The 25,003-nt window shown below is 40.8% G+C and overlaps 1 protein-coding gene across 1 annotated transcript in view; it reads left to right on the top strand.

Annotated features, from left to right (window-relative positions):
- Nucleotides 1-25,003, top strand: part of CADPS (calcium dependent secretion activator) — a 499,023-nt gene that overhangs the window by 49,061 nt on the left and 424,959 nt on the right.

Raw genomic sequence — 25,003 nt, 5'->3', positions numbered from 1 at the left:
TGTGTTCCATAAACCTCTGATTACATCTCTATTATTTAACTTGCCAGTTAATTATAATTACAGTTGCCCCCTGAACAACACAGGTTTGAACAACATGGGTCCACTTATAAGCAGATTTTTTTAAATAAATGCAGTACAGAGAGAAAGAGAGCCAGGGGAGGGGCAGAGGGAGAAGGAAAGAGAGAATCTCAAGTGGACTCTGCACTCAGCACAGAGCCCAATGTGGGACTCAATTTCAATGATCCTAGATCATGACCTGAGCTAAAATCAAGTGTCACACAGGAGCCCCTCTGTTATGATTTTCTTAATAACATTTTCTTTGCTTTAGCTTACTTTATTATAAGAATACAGCATATAATACATATAACATAGAAAATGTTTGCTAATCAATTTTATATTATTGGTAAGCCTTCTGGCCAACAGTAGGCTATTAGGAGTCAAGTGGGGTTTTTTGGTTTTTGTTTGGTTCTTTATTTTGCTTCCTTTTTAAATTTAACTTGGTGATAATTCATTTGTTCTTTACTCGCTTGTATTAATTTCACCTGATGACATCAAATGCTTCCTGTTTTTCTCTGACTTCACAGGAGTTACACAGACTTTCTCTAGTTCATAGATGGGGGAATCTCAGCAAGGAGATGTTGGTACACATTTCCCTTCTGTTTTGGGATTTTATAGCNTTTCTGTTTTGGGGTTTTATAGCCATTTATCATGTGATTGAATTCTTCATCAATCATGTTATTAAAAGCATTCAGTCCCATTGTGGAAGTGTATTTCCCTTGGCTATATTCCCAGCTGTGCTATTCAATCATTTTCAGGTTATTCTCTCATTGTTCTCCTCTGTCCTTCATCCATGCCGTGTAGTTTCCCATGTGCCCCCTTCCGCTGGGTTCATTGTGCATCTAAACTTGGATCAAATTTTGGAGCAGCTGAGACAACTCCCCAAACAAAGGTCATTGACGGAGAGTGAAGTATTCCTGTTGTAAAACCTGTGGCAGTGGCAGCTGAGTATGCACAGTCACAGGGGCTGGTCTGGAGGTCTTTGGGGGCTCTGGGAGTTAAATTTGGGGGGAGCCAAAAGTTATACATAGATTTTTGTGGGGAGGGTTGGTACCCCTAACTCCCACGTTGTTCAAGGGTCAGCTGTATCTGTGTTTATTTTATACTTACCTGCCCATCCCACACCATGAGTTCCTCCAGGAAAGGGGTATCATCTTACCCTTATATTTAAAGGGCCTACCCAGTGCCTGGAGCAAAGCATCCCATAGATTAGAGCTCGGAGGCATCCCATATGATATATTAGACACCTGATGCCCAGATTTCTCGAGTGACTTATTCATTAATTTTAGGGCAAAACTTATCCAAGACCCAGAATCCTAGGATTTAAGCAGTTCCTTCTACAACCAAGATGAGTATTATTATTATTAATGAACACTGACTATGTCCCAGGTATTTTCTAGGTGTGTTATTAATATTAGCTCATTCAATTATCACAGTGACAGTATGGGATACGTTTTATTATCATTCCCAGAAAGCTTAAGCAATTTTCATAACAATCACATAGCTAGAAATGAGCAGAGTCAGGATTTGAACGTAGAATCAGAATTGAACGTGCCCTCAGCCCTTTGCCCCCAAAACACGTGCTGTTCTGCACATGATTTTAGGAGTTTCATAGATTCCCTAAGGACTGTAGGAGAATCCCATTTGAGAACCACAGCTAAACAACCCTAATGTTGGTTTTTCCTGCCTCTACAGCTGGTTTAGACTATTTGATCTTTTAAGTATTGCATGGTTTATAACTCATTCCTTCCTGCCTCCTGACCTTGAGTTTTTAATTTGCCTTCTACAAACCAAGTGGTTTCTTTCCCTAACATTTTAAATTGCATTGCCCGCCTTTGTCAGACCAGAAGACCTACACATTTGGGAGGCATCTCCAACCCTCGTGCTTTCACTGCCCATTTGTTGGTGAGGATACCAATACCTACAGGAAGTGAAAGCAGCCCCCTGGCTAGTCTCTGAGTGCCTCATGGGTAGCCATGTCTTTTCAAGTCTGCACACATACTGCGTGTTCAGCACTCACTGCTCAGTGACACACTTAAGGAGCGTGTGGATTTCTCACCCATACCAGAAAGTGACATTCATTTTCCAAAGAGCTAGTCCATGCATGTAAAGTTAATCCTCTCTGTCAGCTTTACCATGGCCATTTCGGTGGCTGTCTCACTAGTGCTTAATTAATCCGTCATTACTCACATCTGCAGGAGGAAACGCTACTTTTGTTGAGGGCTCACTCTGTGGCCAGACTTCGACCATCGTGCATTATGTCTAGCGGTCACAATTCCTGTGCATTTTGCAGATGAAGAAACCGAGATAGAATATAAGTCTTTTGCCCCAAGTCATCTTGGAGCTAAAGTGGTGAAGCAGAGATTTAAATCTGCATCTGACAAAGTCCATATTCTTTGGTCTATGATAGCTTGCTTTGTAGTCTTCCTATGTCAATAAATATCTATTAATTGGCTCTATCCTCTTATCCGGGCACTGAGTCACTGGATAATTCATTGTAAAACATGATGTAGGGCAGCTCCCAAGATCAAAAGGAAACAAATGTATAAAGAGGTTGGAACATTGAGTAACCCAAGCTATGAATCAGGGGCTGTGCCCCATTACTTCTGGAAGATCTATCCAGCACATTAAGCTACTCTGAAAATAAGCTCTGATTGGTCCACGTGCCTGGACTCCAGTGAATATTCACGATGCTCTGTTGGTGTAACCAGAAGGAACTGGTTGCATTTTCTGCATCATTCTTTTTGAACTGATATTCATAGGGCTGCTGGAGGTGCCCTGGCAGATAGTTCATGCTGTAGTTCTCTCAACTTACCCTCTGCTGTGAGGCCAGGAGGAGCAGAAGGTGTTCTCTGTGTGGGTTGGGGGAACTAAAATATTTAAGACAAAAGAGCCCTAACTTTGCTGTCAGATGTGCGTTTGTAGCCCAGCTAAGTCACCTACAAGCTGTGTGATCTCGGGCGGGTTACTTAACTTTGCTGAGCTTCAGTTTCATCATGTGCAAAATGAGATTCATAATATCACTTAACAGATGTTATTATAAGGATGAAATGTATATAAGGTCCCCAGCACATAGAATATGATAGAAGTTATCGATATTAGGGGCACCTGGGTGGCACAGCGGTTAAGCGTCTGCCTTTGGCTCAGGGCGTGATCCCGGCGTTGTGGGATCGAGCCCCACGTCAGGCTCCTCCGATATGAGAGCAGCAAGGTGTCCACATTGGCATAAAGATGTGCAGAGTAATTATTTACTGTAAATATCTTAGGATGAAAATTTGTTCCTGATTCCTTCTTTTAGCAAATGAAGTTTCCAGGATTTATCTTAAAACCTAGTCCTTACTAGTTTTAAGTTCTTCAGAAGCTTCTCCATAGCCTTCAGGATGAAGCTCCAACTTCTGTGCTGGCAAATGATGCTTCTTTGTAATCTGAATCTTACTTCTCCAGTCTTGCTTGTAATCTCTACTTTGCCACATTGATAAGCTTCATGGCTCCAAAGATATCCGGTGCTTTCTCATCTTTATGTCTTTGCACCTGTAGTTCTGTCTGACTGGACTGTCCTTGTTTTTATATATTCACACATACATACACACACACACGTGCACACACACACACATTGTATCTATATGTGGGCTAATTCCAGCACACAAATGTCTGGTTACCTTTTACCGCCTTAAAAAAGATTTTTCTGTAAACTTACATCCTGGCTGGCCAAAGGACCTTCTTTTGGGGGTCCCTTTGTCTCCAGTGCTTGCCTTTCTCCTCATCTTATTGTATTGTCTGTGCCTCCCACCAGACCATACACTCTTGTGGGACAGGACACTGATTCTGTTGCCTTGGTTTCTGCCACATACTGGATTCTCAATATGTATTTGAATAAAAGGAAGGAGGAAGGAAAAAAGGAAAAAGTGGTTCGAGGAATATTTTAGCTTAGTTTTTTGTTCGTTTATTTGGGTCTGAATTTGCCTGATGATCAGTAAGTTCCTAGGGAGAATGGGGAAATGCCTGACTTGTCTATAAATCCCATGTGTTTAGACCAGTTATTCTCAATCTTGGGTGCACACTGTGTTCACTCAGGAGCTCTGAAAGATCCAGAAGCCCAGCCATCAGTACTTTTTTACAATCTCCCAGGTGATTCACTGGGCATCCAGAAGTTAAGGAACACTGAAATAGCCAGAAGGTGCTCAACAAACGTGTAGTGATTGAATCAATCAATCAATAAGTCTCTTCTAGGCAGGGTGTCTAAATAGACGCAGTTGTTGGTAAAGGAGAGCAGGAGAGTGAAGAGGAAGAGAAAAGAGAAGGACACCGTTAGCTTTTGATTGAGTCATTCTAAGGAGTTCTATGCCCCCAGGGATTCTAAATGTTTTTCAAAAATAATTTAATGTATACAGTTTCAGCTTCTTTCTCTTTCATTTGTAATCCTTTTGGGCATTGCCAAGTTTAGGTCAAGGATAGGAAAGCTGAGTTTCCCTGAAATGTAAATATATGTTGGTAAACATCCCAGTAAACAGGAGAATGTCTGACAGTATCTCTTGTCAAGATTATGAGGCTCAGTTTTGCCCCTTCTCTGACTTCCCGTGTTTGTTTTGAGAGGTCCATGCAGCTGCACTTTCTCATAATAAGAGAGTTAATACTGGCCTGCATAATTCATGATTACAAGGTGTATAAGCGTGATGGTGAAGGAAACTGATGTTTAATTTACATGGCCCCCTATTTCCTCATAAAAAATCAAATATGAACACATCACAGACTCAGAAATGAAAAGTAACAGGGATGATGTGTTTGGGTGTCATTGGACAGACACGACACAAGGAAATTGAATTTGGAGATTGAACACCTGGATCAAAATAAGCTTTTTGAAAATTCAACAGAAGTATGACATTTTACATGGAATTTTCTGAATTTGACACACCAATCTCCTTACCATTTCCTGATTATTTTACTTTGCTGCAAGATAGCCTGTAAAATTGGTTCTTTCTGGTTTTATTTTACGTACTTAATGGAAGAAAGAGAACCCTACTATTTTCTCTCTCTTCATTTATTCCTATAAAACTAAAAAAATGTGCTCTAACTTCCTTCTTTCAAGTCAAAAGTTAACACTGTGGCATTGTTTCTTCTAAAATGGATTTATATTTTGCAGAGATTTAGAAACTTTCAAATTAAATTATATGAAGATCTCTGCTTCATCATTCTTTATATTCCAGTGAAACTTGTTCTTCTAAATATTATCCTCTCTTTTAAGCAAATGGAAAATGCATGTTTAAAATTCCCTGTTTGAATTCTGATGACAGCCCAGATTATGAGACTACTCCCTATTACATATATTTGTGTAAGAGAGCTATAATTGGGAGAATACCACCGTCTCTTGCACTAGTTTTCCCAAATACCAAGGAAGTTACTATACTATAAGCTCATCCCCTATAATGTGGCTGGACTTACAGTCAAATACAAGCAGATAGACAGGACAGCAAGCAAAGGAAATATGGTAACAACACTAAACATACTATTAAATATTTGGGGAACCCAGACTAGATCTGACCCTGTGTTAGATGACATGTATGAGGTTATTGAATCTAAGCCTTGCTGGAACCCTGTAAAGTCGTGTAGCCCTGGTGTTTCAGATAAAGAAACTACTGGGTAACTAGCCTATGGTTTCGGCTGATTAGGGTTGGTGCCGAGGTCCTGACAGATGCCTGACGCCAAAGTTGGTGCTCTGAACTACTGTGCTTTTGCGTCAGTTTGTCGTTGAACAAGCACAAACCACACCCAGTTAATTCAGAAGAACTCAGAAGAACTAGGATCTAGTCCTGTGTTGTGCATTTCAGCAATCACGTGTCCTCTGGTCTTTCTCATCTATAAAATTAGGGCATCTGTCCAAGTGTGTTAGGCTGTTCTTTTAGTGTGAATTGCCTGCTACTGGATGTCCCATCTCCATCCAGTTGGAAATGGTGATTATCCTAGGGATGGTGGGCGGGGCCAATAGATAGCTGACAACTTGCCCCGTTCTGGATGTGTAAGGTGTAGGGGGACCCCAAAGCAAATACTTGCACACCAGCAGCTGGGCTCTATTCTCAACTGACAAGCCTACAAGAGCACCTCTTCACAGTTGTACCGAACTTCACACTGCCAACGAGTCCTTAGAGGTCTAAATTCATTGAAAACATGACTTTCTCTTCTACCTACATTCATGATTATTTTTCCTTCTTACAAAGAGCCATGACAGAGAACCTAGAAAATGCAAATAAGTAAAACAGTGAAAATACGACTCATTACTGATCACATCCATAAGAGATGACAATTCGTTGTACATATTTCTTGTACCTTTTTTCTATGCATTCTAAATTTTGTACATTTTTTGAAAAATGAGATTATACTACACATGTGGTCAATGATCTGATTTTTCTTCTCCATTTTTTTTAGTAACTGAAATAGTTTTCTCAAAAACAATTTTATGCAGAACCCCAATAGATAAACAGATAAAAATGGAGATGCTCTCCTTTGGGGGAAGGGGTGCAGAGGGAGAGGAGTGAGCCTGCACTGTGGCTTCTCTCTGTCTCCCCTACACCCCCAGGATCCTGAAGCACTATGTGCTGTGCAGAGCCTACTTTGAAAACCTTTGTTCTTTTGATATTAATTAAGATCACATTTTATATTCTACCAGTGCAAGGCCCAGAACTTAATGAACATCTCCTCCAGGATAAAAATAGTATTAAAAGGTATTGCAGCCATAATTGTTGAAACTATCATTTGTTAAAAATCTAAGAATAATAGAAAAGTCTGCTATCTTTTCCCAGTGTAGAAAAGTAGTCTAGACTCTTCCTAAGATCAGACCATTGAAGGAGAACTGAGGACAAAAAGAAGGTACTCTGTGGCTTTCCTTCTCTTTCCTGATTTTAAGCATACATCCATATTTAAAACACTCCCTACCTAGAAGGAGCAATTCCTCCAAAAATGAACAAGAACTTGTTGGTTGTTGTTGTTGTTTTAAAGAAGTGGAGGGGCTCTTTATTCCATCCAAGCAGAAATGAATCCATAGCCAGAAAGAAGCAGATGGCCCTTCTTCTCTGCCCTTTAGTTTTCTGACTGTGAGTCTGGGAGATTTTTCAGCAGTTGCAATAGTTGGCTTCATCTCTCATGCCAGGCAATGCCTCCGCCACAGCAGCTTGTCTTTCTACATTCAGGTTCCATAGATACGGACTAAGCAAAGCCTCGTGTTTTCACATCAGAGGCTGATGATGAGCGATGTGAGGAGAGACAGAGTTAAACAGATTCTTCCCCATTCTCCATTTCTTAGCCCGACTGGTAACAAGTGTGCTTCATGCTAGAATTTATGATGCTAGGTGTACACTCTGCTCCCAAGGTGGAATTTATCCTCTACAACGTCCTCTGGTGGAATGAAATCACCTTCCCAGTTACATTTCAGGCTGTCTAACAGCGAAGCATCTTCATCTCAAAATGTTCTCGAAGATCCTGGTACAGGGTTTCTGGATTTTGCTTTAACATCGACATTATATAATGTGGCCTTGGGCAGTCATTTAAGCTCCCTGTGCCTCTAAACTTATAATGACTCTTCACTTAGCCCTACATTTACCATAAAGCACTTCTTTAAGGGATTTGCATGGACTGGTGCCTCTCAACCTAGTTGTTCCTTAGGATCACCTGTGGTATTTTTAAAATTCAAACTACCGATACCAAGCTCCAATGATTCTAAAGTAGAGCCAGGGTTGGATTTGGAGACACTAACCCTGACAATCCCATTCAAAATGATTCTCACCCTGCTATGTTTGTTTTGTTTTGCTTTTTATAACTTTTAACCCAACAGGTCTCAATTTTTTTCTTTCTGCACGTGGCTTACCTCCAACAAGAAGATATAAGCTCCATAAAGAAAGAAACAGATGTGTAATTCATCTTTGTTTTCCCACCCTGTCTTGACCGGAGGTAACCTGGGTGTAAAACTTACCTCTAACACTTACTAACCACGCAGTCTTGGGCAAAACGCTTAGCTCTTCTTCATCTGTTTCCTTCCTTGCTTCTTAGGATAGGAGTATAAATGCCTTCACTGTAGGGTGGTCTTAAGACTGAATGAAATTTACATGTGAGCATCTAGTAGGTAATCCACTCAGATCAGCTACACCATACATGTTTGCTACATTTGATACCTGTTATGTAGGGATTTTTCCATTGTTGCATCATTCATCAACAAAAAAGTCTTACTTAGCACTTCTTCCTATGGTTCTAGGTGTGTGGGAGAATATGTTCGTGAAGTTTACATTTTAGAAAATCGTATCTATCACCTTCTCTAATTTTTACAAAAACCTGTGTTTTCTTATGCCTGACTCAAATATAACCTTGAAGGTTAAGAGAAATTAAGTGATTTCTCTAAGGCGTCACAGTAATTTGGTGATGAAGCCATGCTTGCAATCCAGGCTTAAGACTTGTACCCAATGCTCATTCCAGAGGACAAAGTCACCATCTTGATTCTCTAACCAGTGACTGTAACAATGGGACTACTGTCACAGAAGCAGCCTCATACAGGGGATAAGATTGTGAACTGCCCAGGTGTAGCAAGTGACTGTCACTTATTAGGTTTGTGACTTTGGAAAAGTTATTTTACCTCTCTGGGTTTCAGTTTCCTCAACTGAAAAATGAAGATAATCATATTTCATTCTAAGAGTTTTTGTGAGAGTTAAATATATGAAAAGTTCTGCCCAGTACCTGCCATGTAGCACACAATAGATGTTAGTTATTCTGATGCTTGTTATTGTATCTATGGTTAAAAGTGAATAGTCTCTATGGAAGAGTGGCCCAGGACTCTAGGAAGGCTCTGTGCCCTGCTGCCCTTAAAATGGTGGGGGTTTGTTATCATGCAAATATCCTGGTTATACTCTTAAAATGTACAAACTCATCCGCAATTGTATGTCTAGGAAACACAACGGTTCTGACATTTGTGCATATGAAGGAATAAATCCTCCCCAGCACATTGGAATTGATCCATGGCTAACAGTTGGTAAAATGCACAATTTGCATGAGGATATGTGAGGATGTTATACATCTATTTATAAAAAGACCGACTGGATACTAGGAATATCCTACGGCATGTATAGCCTGAGCTTGGACAAGATGATCTCTTGTGTGTGTTTGTTTTTTCCTAATGTTAAGAATAATCTAATTGACTTTCCACAGGACATGTAGAGTCTTATCTTAGAAGAGAAATGTCTAGGTCCAGCACACCCCATCACTCAGTGTAATAGCTTTAACATTATTGAAAAGGCCATGTATTGAAAGATTTCTTAAATCATGTGTGTGTAGCTATANCGCAATTGTATGTCTAGGAAACACAACGGTTCTGACATTTGTGCATATGAAGGAATAAATCCTCCCCAGCACATTGGAATTGATCCATGGCTAACAGTTGGTAAAATGCACAATTTGCATGAGGATATGTGAGGATGTTATACATCTATTTATAAAAAGACCGACTGGATACTAGGAATATCCTACGGCATGTATAGCCTGAGCTTGGACAAGATGATCTCTTGTGTGTGTTTGTTTTTTCCTAATGTTAAGAATAATCTAATTGACTTTCCACAGGACATGTAGAGTCTTATCTTAGAAGAGAAATGTCTAGGTCCAGCACACCCCATCACTCAGTGTAATAGCTTTAACATTATTGAAAAGGCCATGTATTGAAAGATTTCTTAAATCATGTGTGTGTAGCTATAGAATGAATTTTCTGTTGGGAGACTTTGTTTATGACTGAGTAATGTGGTAGAGTTTCTAATTAGCTCCTTGTTTTTCCTTATTTACTCTTCTAGGGAAAAATGAGGAAGGGGCTACAAAGACAACAGCACAAGCCTTTTCAGCATTTCCCTTACTTAGTGTACATATTTGGCTCATAAGCACGTCGGAGGGTGGAAAAAAGATGACTATCAAGTGACTGGGATTCAAGTGGACTAGGAGAAAGCTTTGAACTCAGATAGAAGTAAATGCTGTCTTCTATGTTGAAGATGACCCTGATTGGTAAAAATGTCAGAATAAAGGGATGTAACTTTGGTGACTTGCTGTGGGCTAGAGGAGAGAGAGAATGGTTTTCAAAGATGAGCACTTAGTTGGATCTTTCAGTAGGTCTCAGAGGTGAGGACTCACTAGGTGCCAGACCTCCACCCAAGACAGGCTTGTGTGAAGATGCTTATGGTCTTCTGTAATGGAATGATTTCAATGTGATAGGTGCCTTCATAGAGCAAAGCACAGATGTTTTAGGAGCAAAGAGAGGAGAAAACCACCCACTCGGTGGCAGAAGACAGGGTGGAGGGACAAACTTTGAGTTGGGGAGATGCCCCCGTTTATTGAAAGCAGGTGGACTCTTCAGCATGGATAATTCCTGAATGTTGCAATCAAGTGGGTAGCTGAAATAGCATCTCCTCCAATTTCTTTTTCCATCTTTCATTTTTCTCAGTATGAACCAATTTTTTGGTTCTCTTTCAAAGAGATGGCTGTCAAAAATGAGTGGAGTACTCATTAGTATTGACTATAAAGCCTGAAGAGTTTTAGGCTCCATGAAGCCTTGACTTGTTCATTATTCTTGGATCAGAACTCAAGAACCAAGAGTGTTTGGTAAATTGTAGGCTCTTGATAAATAAGTGTTGCACTTTAAGCTTTATCAAAATGTTTTTCCATGTAGCCATTCATTCACTCTTTACAATTATATGTGACATGGTTGAACTTATAATACTAGTCTTATTTTTTTTATGCTGGGAAACCAAGTTTTCAGAAGGTGAAAAGTCTACATACTTTTAAACCATGAGCATCAAGCCCCTAAGATCTTGATATGCCATCATTTTTGCTAATCCTTAACTTTTCTTCTTGCATAATCAGCCCTAGACTGTGCATTTGTATGAGGCCATCAAATTCAGTTGCTTACAGGGACCCTACATATAAGAAAAAAATTAAGTGGAACACAGCTGGGAGTGGTGGAGACTGTGATGAAATGGAACATGCGTAGATCAATTAAAGGGAATGAAAACCAAATTCTTTTTTTTTTTAAAGGTTTTATTTATTTGACAGAGACACAGCAAGAGAGGGAACACAAGCAGGGGGAGTGGGAAAGGGAGAAGCAGGCTTCCCGCTGAGCAGAGAGCCCTATGAGGGGCTCGATCCCAGGACCCTGGGATCCTGACCTGAGGCGAAGGCAGACGCTTAACGACTGAGCCACCCAGGCACCCCTGAAAATCAAATTCTTGATAAAAAACACAAGTAGACCAAAGCAGGCATTCCCATTTAATGGTAGGATTGGGTTCATAAGCAGCCTATTTGTATCCTCTACAGAGGAATTGAAATATAAAATATGTTCTAAGCAGAGTACTAAGTAGAAAGGCTAATTTATAAAGATCTGTTGGTATATATTTATGTGTTATTAAAAGCATACTTAAATAAAGATCGAATTTGGCTTTCCAACTGTAAACATATCATTAAATTAAATGGAATATTAAAAGATTACTGATTTGCAAGATAAACTAGACCTGCCCTTTGTGTAAGGCTCTTCTGTACCCTTTGGTGCAGATTCCAGGAACTTATGTTAAAAAAAGGGGGGGGGCATTGCCTGGGTGGCTCAGCCAGTTAAGCATCCAACTCTTGATTTCAGCTCAGGTCATGATCTTGGGGTCATGGGATCAAGCCCCCCGTCTGGCTGTAGGCCCAGCGTGGAGTCTGCTTGAGATTCTCTCTCCCTCAGCCCCTCCCCACCCTCTCTCTCAAATAAGTAAATTAAAAAAAGATAATAACTTTCATCAAAGATAGGATTATCTCAGTGACCCACTGGTTATTTGCTCAGTTCCTTGGTGATGATAATCCTCTCTTTTTACCAAGGTACTTTCCAATACTCTCCCTGATGACTCACACAACAGGAACTATTTTATGGAGACCACCCAACCCTGGTTAGGCTACTACCCATTTTATGGCTTAAAATAGCCATGTGGTAGAAAGAGTGCTGGAATTGCTATTTGGAAACCAGATTTGAGCCCTCACTCCATGACTTACAAAAGTGTGACCCCACCCTGACTCCAGCCATATATCAGTGGCTCTCCATAAGGTGTAGGGGTGGTCAACCCTCCTGGAGTACTATTGAAAATATGGTTAGATGGTGGGTTGGTTGTGACAATGCCTAGTGAGATCTCTTGGCATTTAATAGGTGGGAGCCTAGGATTACTACACATTCGGCAATGCACACAGGACAGCCCCATATAATGAAGTATTTTCCTGGACAAAACTCAGAAGTCCCCACTTTGATGGGGCGCCTGGGTGGCGCAGTCGTTAAACATCTGCCTTCGGCTCAGGGCGTGATCCCAGCGTTCTGGGATCAAGCCCCATATCAGGCTCCTTCACTAGGAGCCTGCTTCTTCCTCTCCCACTCCCCCTGCTTGTGTTCCCTCTCTCGCTGGCTGTCTCTGTCAAATAAATAAATAAAATCTTAAAAAAAAAAAAAGTCCCCACTTTGAGAAACAGTGCTGTAGGCAATGTATTTACCCTGTGTACACCTCATTTTCCTCATTTATGAAATGTCCTACTGAGCTTACAGGGTTATTATGAAGATCCAATCAGATAATATATGTGAAAGTGCTTTGTAAGCCCTAAAGCATCATATGCATGGAAGGTATTATAACCATTATGCTAAGTGACAAAGAAAGGCAAAGCTTTTTACAACAAATTGTGAGCTGTACAGATCTATAATCTCTCTCTTGGTGTGTGTGTGTGTGCGCGTGCGTGTGATTTTGTTTGTTTTTTAACATGATTTAATCTGGATCATCTGGACTGAGAGGGTTATTTTGATCCATTAATGTCTTTTGGTTCTTTCTACTCTTAGGAAAATCCCAAGATATACTTATTTTTGAAAGTGTCAACTACAGTGGTCATTTGCCAGTATCTAATTTAATATCAAAGCTACTCTGAAGAATACTTTCCTGATTATTCATAGACTCTTAGGAAAATCTAGGATCAGAAAAGTCTATGTAGCATACACAGTGTGACTGCTAGGAGTATGAATTTAGAGCCCAAAGGCATCCAGTTTGAGGCCTGACCTTACCCATCCACATTGGCTGTGGGACCTTGGGTAAATTAATTCACTTTTCTAATCGGTTATCTATAAAATGATTAAAATATTTACCTCATCAATGTTGTGAGGGTTAAATGATATATCATTGACATAACAAGTTTTTCCAGTAGAAATATACCTTCATCTTATCCAGGTCCCCAACATTTGCTTGAATAGAAGCCAATCTACTTTGGTTTCACACCTCACTACCGATGGAAACATCCACCCCATTTGCAGACTTCCTAGAAAGATGTGATTAGGGACTGTATTAGGAAGTAGAGAGATTCCTTCATAGGACTGGGGTTAAAATTAAGAAATAGCCTCCACCTTGACCTGCAGTCTATTATCTGATACTGTCTACAATCAAATTATCTCCCGAAATGCCAGGATGTCATATCAAGCCTCCCATCAAAACTATTAACAGGCAGTCAGTTGATGTGACATTCTTGGCTCCCAACCACAGCTTAGGTGTATTTTTAAATATTCCGTCTGGCAGCTCAAGGGGAAAAAAAAAAAAAAAAAACTGAATAGGCAGTAACCAACGTTTTCTTTCCAACAAAGATCTTTCCCCACAACCTGTCCACCCCTTCCGAGGTTGAGATATGCTGTACCAAAATAGCAGAGTGGCCATGTTACCTAGCAACCACTCTTAAAGATGGGTGCTAGACATGCCCCCTAATTACCAGATCAAGGAGACGCTCCCTGAGTGTGGCTTCAAGAGTGAGCAAAAGCATCTGGGTTTCCGTGATTCCTGTGAATGGGTGAGATGATGTGAGAGCCTCCCTTTCAGCTGCTCGGGAGCTACAGGGACTCGAAGGCCCAGGAAGCCATGACATTTAAGGGTCTGAAATCTTGTGGCCCCAGGTTACTTTTCCCAGACCACTTCTTGCCACGACATCAATGTTTTTCTAGCTTTATTGAGGTATGATTGACAAATAAAAATTGTATATATTTAACTTGCATGCATAATTTTTAAAGGTGTTTTGATGTGGTGATATATATATCATATATATGTATATCATATATATATACACATTGTGAAATGATCACCAAAATCAAGTTAATTAACACACCCACTGTCTCACATAGTTACCTTTTGTGTGTGTGTGGTGAAAACACTTAAGATCTACTCTTTAGCAAGTTTCAAGTATACAATACAGTATTATTAACTAGAGTCACTAAGCTGTATATTATATCTCCCAAACGTATTCGTAATTAAAAGTTTATACTCTGTGTCCAACATCTCCCCATTCACCCCATCCAGCCATGACTCCAATTTTTTTTAACTTTTTGTTTTGTGATAGTTGTAAATTCACATGCAGTTGTAAGAAATAATCCAGAGAGGTTCCCTTTGGAGCAGGTGGATATATCTTCACCCAATTGTTTTCAATGGTAGCCTCTTACACATCTATAATGTAATATTACAACCAGGAAATTAATATGGTCCATTAACCTTATTCAAATCTCACCAGTTATACATGCACTATGACAGCAATTTTAAGGAAAGTATAAACCTGTTGCAACAAGCCCTCCTTTTGAAAAATCTTTCTTGATAACTCTGATCAGTTGAAAACATAGCCAAACAAAATGGTCTTGGGAATGTCAATAGTCGGCGAGAGTCCTTCTGACTTTCACTTCTATCCATACTGTCTCTTCTATCACCTGACTCAGAATTTGCGGGATGGAGTAAAGAACTATGCCTCAGGGTCACATTAGGATGTAAGATCAAGCACAGCAGTCCTGTGTTAGTTACTTATAAGCCCAGGGCCTGTGTGTAGTTAGGAGGTTAATGTCTGAAATCTTTGACGTCAAGAAATTTGAAGAGTTGGTCGTCGCCCTGAGCTGTTCTCCTGTTGCTTTAACTGCTGCTGAAACTCCCAGCTCAAGTGTGCAATTCTGTGTCTGTCAGATTGAAGGGTGAGGATAAAAGAAGAATTTTGGCTGCAGGTGTACCCCCAGGAAGGACCATTGCATCTCTGTGCCTGGAAGCTGATTCATTCCTGGGCAAGGCCAGGCAGAGCTGTTNGGGTTATTATGAAGATCCAATCAGATAATATATGTGAAAGTGCTTTGTAAGCCCTAAAGCATCATATGCATGGAAGGTATTATAACCATTATGCTAAGTGACAAAGAAAGGCAAAGCTTTTTACAACAAATTGTGAGCTGTACAGATCTATAATCTCTCTCTTGGTGTGTGTGTGTGTGCGCGTGCGTGTGATTTTGTTTGTTTTTTAACATGATTTAATCTGGATCATCTGGACTGAGAGGGTTATTTTGATCCATTAATGTCTTTTGGTTCTTTCTACTCTTAGGAAAATCCCAAGATATACTTATTTTTGAAAGTGTCAACTACAGTGGTCATTTGCCAGTATCTAATTTAATATCAAAGCTACTCTGAAGAATACTTTCCTGATTATTCATAGACTCTTAGGAAAATCTAGGATCAGAAAAGTCTATGTAGCATACACAGTGTGACTGCTAGGAGTATGAATTTAGAGCCCAAAGGCATCCAGTTTGAGGCCTGACCTTACCCATCCACATTGGCTGTGGGACCTTGGGTAAATTAATTCACTTTTCTAATCGGTTATCTATAAAATGATTAAAATATTTACCTCATCAATGTTGTGAGGGTTAAATGATATATCATTGACATAACAAGTTTTTCCAGTAGAAATATACCTTCATCTTATCCAGGTCCCCAACATTTGCTTGAATAGAAGCCAATCTACTTTGGTTTCACACCTCACTACCGATGGAAACATCCACCCCATTTGCAGACTTCCTAGAAAGATGTGATTAGGGACTGTATTAGGAAGTAGAGAGATTCCTTCATAGGACTGGGGTTAAAAATTAAGAAATAGCCTCCACCTTGACCTGCAGTCTATTATCTGATACTGTCTACAATCAAATTATCTCCCGAAATGCCAGGATGTCATATCAAGCCTCCCATCAAAACTATTAACAGGCAGTCAGTTGATGTGACATTCTTGGCTCCCAACCACAGCTTAGGTGTATTTTTAAATATTCCGTCTGGCAGCTCAAGGGGAAAAAAAAAAAAAAAGAACTGAATAGGCAGTAACCAACGTTTTCTTTCCAACAAAGATCTTTCCCCACAACCTGTCCACCCCTTCCGAGGTTGAGGTATGCTGTATCAAAATAGCAGAGTGGCCATGTTACCTAGGCAACCACTCTTAAAGATGGGTGCTAGACATGCCCCCTAATTACCAGATCAAGGAGACGCTCCCTGAGTGTGGCTTCAAGAGTGAGCAAAAGCATCTGGGTTTCCGTGATTCCTGTGAATGGGTGAGATGATGTGAGAGCCTCCCTTTCAGCTGCTCGGGAGCTACAGGGACTCGAAGGCCCAGGAAGCCATGACATTTAAGGGTCTGAAATCTTGTGGCCCCAGGTTACTTTTCCCAGACCACTTCTTGCCACGACATCAATGTTTTTCTAGCTTTATTGAGGTATGATTGACAAATAAAAATTGTATATATTTAACTTGCATGCATAATTTTTAAAGGTGTTTTGATGTGGTGATATATATATCATATATATGTATATCATATATATATACACATTGTGAAATGATCACCAAAATCAAGTTAATTAACACACCCACTGTCTCACATAGTTACCTTTTGTGTGTGTGTGGTGAAAACACTTAAGATCTACTCTTTAGCAAGTTTCAAGTATACAATACAGTATTATTAACTAGAGTCACTAAGCTGTATATTATATCTCCCAAACGTATTCGTAATTAAAAGTTTATACTCTGTGTCCAACATCTCCCCATTCACCCCATCCAGCCATGACTCCAATTTTTTTTAACTTTTTGTTTTGTGATAGTTGTAAATTCACATGCAGTTGTAAGAAATAATCCAGAGAGGTTCCCTTTGGAGCAGGTGGATATATCTTCACCCAATTGTTTTCAATGGTAGCCTCTTACACATCTATAATGTAATATTACAACCAGGAAATTAATATGGTCCATTAACCTTATTCAAATCTCACCAATTATACATGCACTATAACAGCAATTTTAAGGAAAGTATAAACCTGTTGCAACAAGCCCTCCTTTTGAAAAATCTTTCTTGATAACTCTGATCAGTTGAAAACATAGCCAAACAAAATGGTCTTGGGAATGTCAATAGTCGGCGAGAGTCCTTCTGACTTTCACTTCTATCCATACTGTCTCTTCTATCACCTGACTCAGAATTTGCGGGATGGAGTAAAGAACTATGCCTCAGGGTCACATTAGGATGTAAGATCAAGCACAGCAGTCCTGTGTTAGTTACTTATAAGCCCAGGGCCTGTGTGTAGTTAGGAGGTTAATGTCTGAAATCTTTGACGTCAAGAAATTTGAAGAGTTGGTCGTCGCCCTGAGCTGTTCTCCTGTTGCTTTAACTGCTGCTGAAACTCCCAGCTCAAGTGTGCAATTCTGTGTCTGTCAGATTGAAGGGTGAGGATAAAAGAAGAATTTTGGCTGCAGGTGTACCCCCAGGAAGGACCATTGCATCTCTGTGCCTGGAAGCTGATTCATTCCTGGGCAAGGCCAGGCAGAGCTGTTTTCAAAGTTTGAAGCTATTTTCTACAGCCAACAGTGAGTATATTGAACACATAAATGGAAATGGTTTAAGGTTAGAAGCCTCTACTACTGGAGTTTAAATCCCAGCCCCATTATCGACCAGCTCTGCAACAAATGACCTCACCTCCCCATCTATAAGGAATTGGAGATGTGGGTGATAACTCATACCTCATAAGGCAGTTATAAGGTTTCAGCGACATAAGGAACTGCTTCCTAAACTTGAACATGAATTGGAATCACCTGGTGGCCTTATCCCAGCAGATTGCCTGACCCCACCCCCAGAGTTTCAGATTCCGAGGCCATGGGTGAGGCCTGATAATGTGCATTTCTAATAGGTTCCCTGGTGCTGATGCTGCTGCCTGTTTGGGGATCACACTTTGGGAACCCCTGTGGTCCCTTCATGATCACACTTTGGGAACCCCTAATATAAGGGGCATGAAGTGCCTCGTCACATATCTGACTATTGATATCCATCCAGAGGAAGCTAGTTCCCCTCCAAGGGAATAAGGAATGAGGTACCCACCTTCCCAAAAAACCTGAGTTCTCAGACTCTTTAGAAACTGACCCCCTGATTAACTTCTAAACAATCTATTTAGAACAAAAAAGCTGTGACGTCATCCAGCATATTTGACAATGGTTCACAGCCAAGTTTGATATTTCCCAATTTAAAAGTGGTTTTTACCCCTAGAAACAAATTTAGAGTGAGGGGTGTCATGCTGGATGTATGTGCAAATGTATGTGCTTGCACACATTTTAGTACACACGCTTCTTGGCTTTTTATCTGCCAGCTTCACCCCCAATACATAATATTTTCCCCAGGCGGGTGTACCTGATGTGCTATTTTTTGGCATGTATATGTGGGAGAAAATGTAGAAAAAGGAAGGTTAGGACAAGTGTTCTTAGAAGAACTTCAGAGAACCTCTCATTAGAGAGGCAAATTAAAATATTTCAGTCCCTGGCCTATTCTTTTTAAATACACCAAATTACATCAGCGTTTGATAGAATAAACTTCAGGCTATACAATTACCTTTAAAAAAATAGCACTGATATGTTTTGCTTGTGCTGTAAGTGATATAAAGAAAATCACTTTAAATGTTATTTTCTTGGCTCCCATGAATGTTTTTTGTAAGACACAAGACCCCAAGTGTGAACCTGAGGGATTATTTTAATAATCTTCAGTGCCCTGGATTTCCTGACATTGCATGCAACCCTTGATTTCTTATTAGCTCACTTTCCAGAGTCTTTACATGTTCTGGCTTCCACCATTCGAGAGAACACTCTCAGAGCCTTGGATAAAGCCCCCATTTATTGCCCTAGCCTCATATTTGACTTCCAGATTCCAAGTGTTCTTGAACCCATTGATGTAACTAACTGTATATTTGACACCATTTTAAACAGATGATAACTGTTGAATATCCATGCATTATACAAACATCAGTAGCTTTAGCTTCCTGTCAAAAAGCTGGCTGGGCTTTGAACTGTATCTTTGAAGATACTTTTTTTTTTTTTTTTTACGTTACAGCAACAGGTTTCAAAACACAGGCCAAAAAGTATTTCAGAGTCAGGAGACTTGACGGGCAACGGCGTCAGCCTTGGATGTCAGTTTGGATTTGGTTCTTTGTCCGAGTCCTCCTAAACTGAGATTATTTCAGGCCATTTCCCCCTTGTGCATTATGTAATGTCTGCAAAGAGAAGTCAGATGGAGAGTAACAGCAGGAGCCATGGCAGAGAAACATGGGCAGTGTTACCTTAGGCTGTCACGCAACTTGTAAAGGTACAGCCCCCGAGGGTCCAGCAAAGATGGAACTGACAGGACTCCCGAAGCCCCATCACTTCCATTCCTAGGAAAGGCAGCCAGCAGGAATTGAAGTAGTAATTGCTTTCCTTTATTCAAAGAAATCGCGGATGAAACGATTAAACAGATTAAGGTTTACCTCCTTCAGCGCCCCAGACTAAATTCAGTCTGGCTTTCTGATAGAACTGCAACTGTCAGTCAAGGGATTAGGCCTTTAGGGGGTGGAGGGAGGAGGTGGCCTTCAGATGGATTCAAATTTGCAAACTCCAGCTGTGTATTTGAATCCTGGAGTTACACATTGATCTTGCCCCCTCTTTGAAGTCTGCTGTTCTATTAGCTACAGGCTTTCTGCCCTCAACCACTTTTCTTACATATTTTTAAAAAAGATATTTTAAAAACTCAATTAAAAATAGTACTGCATTGAATCACCCAAGGGGGAAATATAATTAAAGGTAACCGTCTGTTTTACCTTCGGTGAGGACAGACTTTGGACATGTGATTAACTTTGAAATACGTGAGTCTGATTATTTCTTCAGAAATGCAGCATTGTATATCTAAAAGGATTTCTTCTCGAGTTCATTCTGGATTTTGTACTTACAGGGAGACTACCCACTTAGCGATTCAGTGGAGGGCTGAGTGTAGGTTTAGCAACACCGTATGCCTGTTGGTTTAAGTCGTATCATTTAAGTTAGTACAGCAGCAAAATGCACATTGTTTTCTCAATAGCTGTCATACAATTGTCTGCACCTATTAATTTTTTGAAAAGGTAATAGATATTCTTGGAGAAAACAAGAGAAAGGCAGAGTAAATGGCAGGCCATTTCTCATGCGGTGACAGAACTTAAGCATTTGTAAGTTTCTGACTGTCATTAGTCAAGGTTCTGGGTTCATTATCTTCAGCCTTGACTTCTGGGTTCTTAATCTGCAAATCCAATTTCTTTCCACCATTTTCCTGCCTGAAAACAAAAGTCCCATCAGCCCAGACTGTGTTTCCTGATGTTTCTATCTCCAATAAACAACTAGTGGGTCAGCTGCTATGTTGAAGTAGAAAAAATTCATCCATCTTACCGTCTGCCTATTTATCCATCCATCCATCCGTCCATCCTTCCGTCCATTTGTTGATTCACTCATTCAACAAGGACCTTCTCAGTATCCTGCTTGGGTGCTCAAGACATCATCTGTAAATAACAGACATTTACCCCCTACTCCCTTGTAGCTTACAATCTAACATGGAAGGCAAATTTTGAATAAGTAATTAGACATTTGAGGAAAGCTGCCAAAGAGACTGGCAAGGAAGATGTGGTAGGCAGAATTATAATAGTGACCCTCAGTAACCCTCATCTTTATAATTCCCTCTGCTTTGTGTGTGTGTGGAACCTGTGAATATAATAAGGTATCAGTCTTTTGATTATGTTAAGTTAAATGACAAAAGGGAAACTATGCCAATGGGCCTGATCTAATGATATGAGCCCTTTAAAAGCAGGACTTTTTTTCTCCAACTGGTGTGCAGAAGGGGAAGTCAGATTCCAAGCCTAAGAAGGGTTAAATGCACTATTACTGGCTTGAAGATGGAGGTGGCCATGTGCTACAAAATGTGGGTGGCCTCTAGAAGCTGAGAGCTGAACCCTGGCTGGCAGCCAACGAGGAGATAGAAACCTCAGTCCTACATCTGCAAGGACCTGAATTCTGCCAACAACCTGAGTTAACTTGAAAGTGAATTCTTCCCCATAGCTTCCAGAGAAGTGTCCAGCCCTGCTGACACCTTGAGTTCTGCCTCGTGAGCCTGCCACGGGTTGAACTTTGTCCACCATAAAAAGATATATTGACCTCCTAACCCCTGGTACCTGTCAATGGGACTTTATTTGGAGAAAGGGTCTTTACAGATTCACTCAAGTTAAGGCAAGGTCATGAGGGTGGGCCTTCATCCAGCATGACTGATGTCCTTAAGGGATATTTAGACACAGAGCCACCTGAAGAATGCCAGGGGAAGACACAGACACAGGAATGGCCATGTGAAGATGAAAGTAGTCATTGGAATAATGCTGCCACAAGCCAAGGAATGCCTGGGGCTACCATAGGTTGGAGGAAACAAGGAAGGCTCTCCAGTAGAGTCTTCAGAGGGAACATGGCCACGACACTTTGAGTTTCCACATTTAGCATCCAGAACCATAAGAGAAGAAATTTCTGGGTTTTTTTAGACACCCAGTTTTTGGTACTTAGTTACTGGAGCCTTAGGAAACGAATACAGCAAGTCTAAAGCAGAGAGCCCAGGTGGGCCTGCCCAGACCTTTGATTCACAGAACCGTAAGACATAAATGGGTGTTGTTTGAAGCTCCTACGTCTGAGGTAATTATGTAGCAATAGACAGTGAGTACAGAAGAGTATGGAACGAGTACCTCATCTACATAATCTGAGGGCGGCTGTCTGAGGAGGATGCGTAAGATGAGGAAAAAGAATAAGTAAGAATTATCGAGCAGAAAGGAGAAATGGAAGATTGTTCTAAACAGAAAGAATAGCACACGCAAAGGCCTTGAGACAGACAAGAGCCAGCTGCACTTCAGGCATGAATCTATTTAGGCTTTCTCCCTTCAGACAGTGTTGCTGTCAATGCCAGGCCTAACCTAGGTGCTGGAGATAAAGCAAGGACCTCCAGACGTCATCCTTGTTTTTACAGAGCTCAGATTTTTAGTAAGGGAGATTAAAAACGTATAAGCGTACTACAAAATAATAATTATAGTTTATAAGGTGGACTTTGAAGGAAAAAAAACATGGGACTCTCAGAGTATTGGGTGGAATGTTGACAAGGGAAGGAGAATGATGTCCTGAGTCTGGCGAGGTAGGCAAGGCCAGGTCGAGGAGGGGGCTAGGGCTGTCTGCTTCTCTCCCTGCGGAACATTCCAGAAAACCACTGTCTCCCTTATTACAGTGCTCAGTAGCATACTGTTGTAATAATCTTAGCCACCTGCACCTTCTCAGATGTAGACCAGCAGAGATAAGTCTAGACCATTCCTCTAATTGAACACAGAATTTTATCTCTGGGGTAGTAAGGTCTAGCCTGTCCTGGAGCACTGGGCTTTTATTTAAGCAAATATATAACCAAAATATAAGTGACCAAAACCCTCTGCTCCCATTGGCACTGCTGACTTGTATTATTATTTCTTGAATTTCAAGGTACTGGTATCGCGTGTGTATGTGCGTGTCCGTGTCTGTGTGCCTGTGTCTCTGTCTCTGGGCTTCCCCAAGATGACCCTCAGTTTCAATTATTCACTGAAAGAGCTCACAGAAATCAGAAAAGCTATTGCATTCATGCTTACCGTTATTACAGCAGAAGGATACAGAATAAAATCACCAAAGAAGAAAGATGCACAGAGCAGAATCCGAGAGACACTGGGCGCCAGCTTCCCGTTGTGCTCTCCTAGAGGAGTCGTACAACAGCGTCTGCCAACAGCCAGAGCATCTCACTTGAGCTTTGATATCCGGGGTTTTTCTTGAAGGTTGATCACATAGGCCGGGGGTATCCACGGGGCTGATGTTAATCACCCAGCCCCCCCACATCCCCTCCAGAGGTCAAACTGTTAATCACAGCCCAAGGCCCCAGCATTAATCACATTGGTAGTATAAACTACCTGGCCTGGTTCAAGGCCCCAGGTAAATGAGAACACTCTTACCAGGCAGGATATTTCAATGGTTTAGAGACTATCTCACAAGAGCTAGTAAAGGGTGGGGGTCATATCTTTCTTTGGAATGTGTGGGGTTTGAATATCCCAGATCTGCAGAATCAACGCTTTACTATAACACATACTCCCTCTCCCTCTCTCTCTCCCTCTCTCTGTCACCCTACAGACTTCCCTGATGCCCCTTCACAGTCAGTCCCTGCCCACCTGCTCTCCTGCCCCCACTCCCATCCCCTGGCGCCAGTTACTGTTCTTATCTCTCACCAAAAATTAGTTTTGTCTGTTTTAAAACTTCATATAAAAGGACACACACAATGTGTGGTCTTTTGCATCTGTCTTTTTCTCCCCACTCAGAATAATGCTCTCCAGGTTCAGTTATGTTAGGGTGTATTAGTAATTTATTCCTGTTAACTGCTGAGTTGTTTTCCATTGTATGGCTATAACACAATTTCTATATCCATTCTCCTTTTATGGACATTTGGATTCTCTCCAGTTTTTATCTATGATGAATACAGTTGCTGTGTACTTCCACACAAGTTTTTCTGTGGATGTAAGTTCTCCTTCTTTTGGGTAAATAGCTAGGAGCTTGTAAGTTAGGTACGTGTTTATTTTACCCGTCAAATCATTACGGAGAGTGGTTGTATGATTTTACACACCTACTGGCAATGTATGAGAGCTGTGGGTACTTCACCTCCCCTCCAACATTAGATGGCTCTCTTTTTAACTTTAGCTCTTCAGACAGGTGTGCAGTGTCTCATGTTGTTTTATTTGCATTTTCCTGAAGATTAATGATGTTGAGCATTTCTTCATGTGCTTATTAGCTACTCATTTATCTTCATCTGTGAAATGTCTGTTCAAGTCTTTGCTTATTTTTTTAAAGATGTTGTGTATTTATCTGAGAGAGAGAGAGAACATGAGTGGGGGGGAGGGGAGGGAGAGGGGCAGAGGGAGAAGCAGACTCCCTGCTGATGGGGATGCTGGGCTCCATCCCAGAACCCTAAGATCACAACCCAAGCTGAAGTCAGACGCCCAACCGACTGAGCTGCCGAGGCACCCCTCTTTTGCTTATCTTTAAAACTGGGTTTTTGGACATTTTATTATTGGGTCATGGGAGTATTGTTCCTGGCTTAGCCTTTCTTGAGATTTTGATACAGTAGGTCTGGTGTGGGTCCCTATGTGATTCTGAAGTGCAGACAAGTTTGAACCATGTGTTAATGGGTAAGACATGAGTTTGCTAAGACTTCACCTGTTCTGGGTAGGCATAACTTGACATTTTCCCATCTAAAGCCTGATCTGGTGATTATTTTAGATTCTTAAAAAAACATTTGGAATACGACTCCCAGTGTAGTGTTGTCTTCTCACTCTGGACAGGACACTGAATTTTAACAAGAAACTTGAGCTGAAAAATTCCCGGGCTGGATGCAGTCACTTAAACCACATGTGGTTGCATAGAAGGGTTCACTATAGCTATTAAAGGGTGTTTGAGTCCATTTGCAAGAGCATCTTAACCACATTTTGNTATCACGCCCTGAGCCGAAGGCAGACGCTTAACCGCTGTGCCACCCAGGCGCCCCAGGACACTGAATTTTAACAAGAAACTTGAGCTGAAAAATTCCCAGGCTGGATGCAGTCACTTAAACCACATGTGGTTGCATAGAAGGGTTCACTATAGCTATTAAAGGGTGTTTGAGTCCATTTGCAAGAGCATCTTAACCACATTTTGTTGTTTTTTGTCGCTCAAAAGGAAATGTGGTCATGTGGACATTCGAACTTGAAAGGCTATATGAAATTTACATTTTTTTAAAA

Source organism: Ailuropoda melanoleuca, chromosome 4 (assembly GCF_002007445.2).
Source record: "Ailuropoda melanoleuca isolate Jingjing chromosome 4, ASM200744v2, whole genome shotgun sequence".
Lineage (NCBI taxonomy): Eukaryota > Metazoa > Chordata > Mammalia > Carnivora > Ursidae > Ailuropoda > Ailuropoda melanoleuca.
Note: the sequence above shows the minus strand (reverse complement) of the source record. Positions and strands in the feature narration are given on the sequence as shown.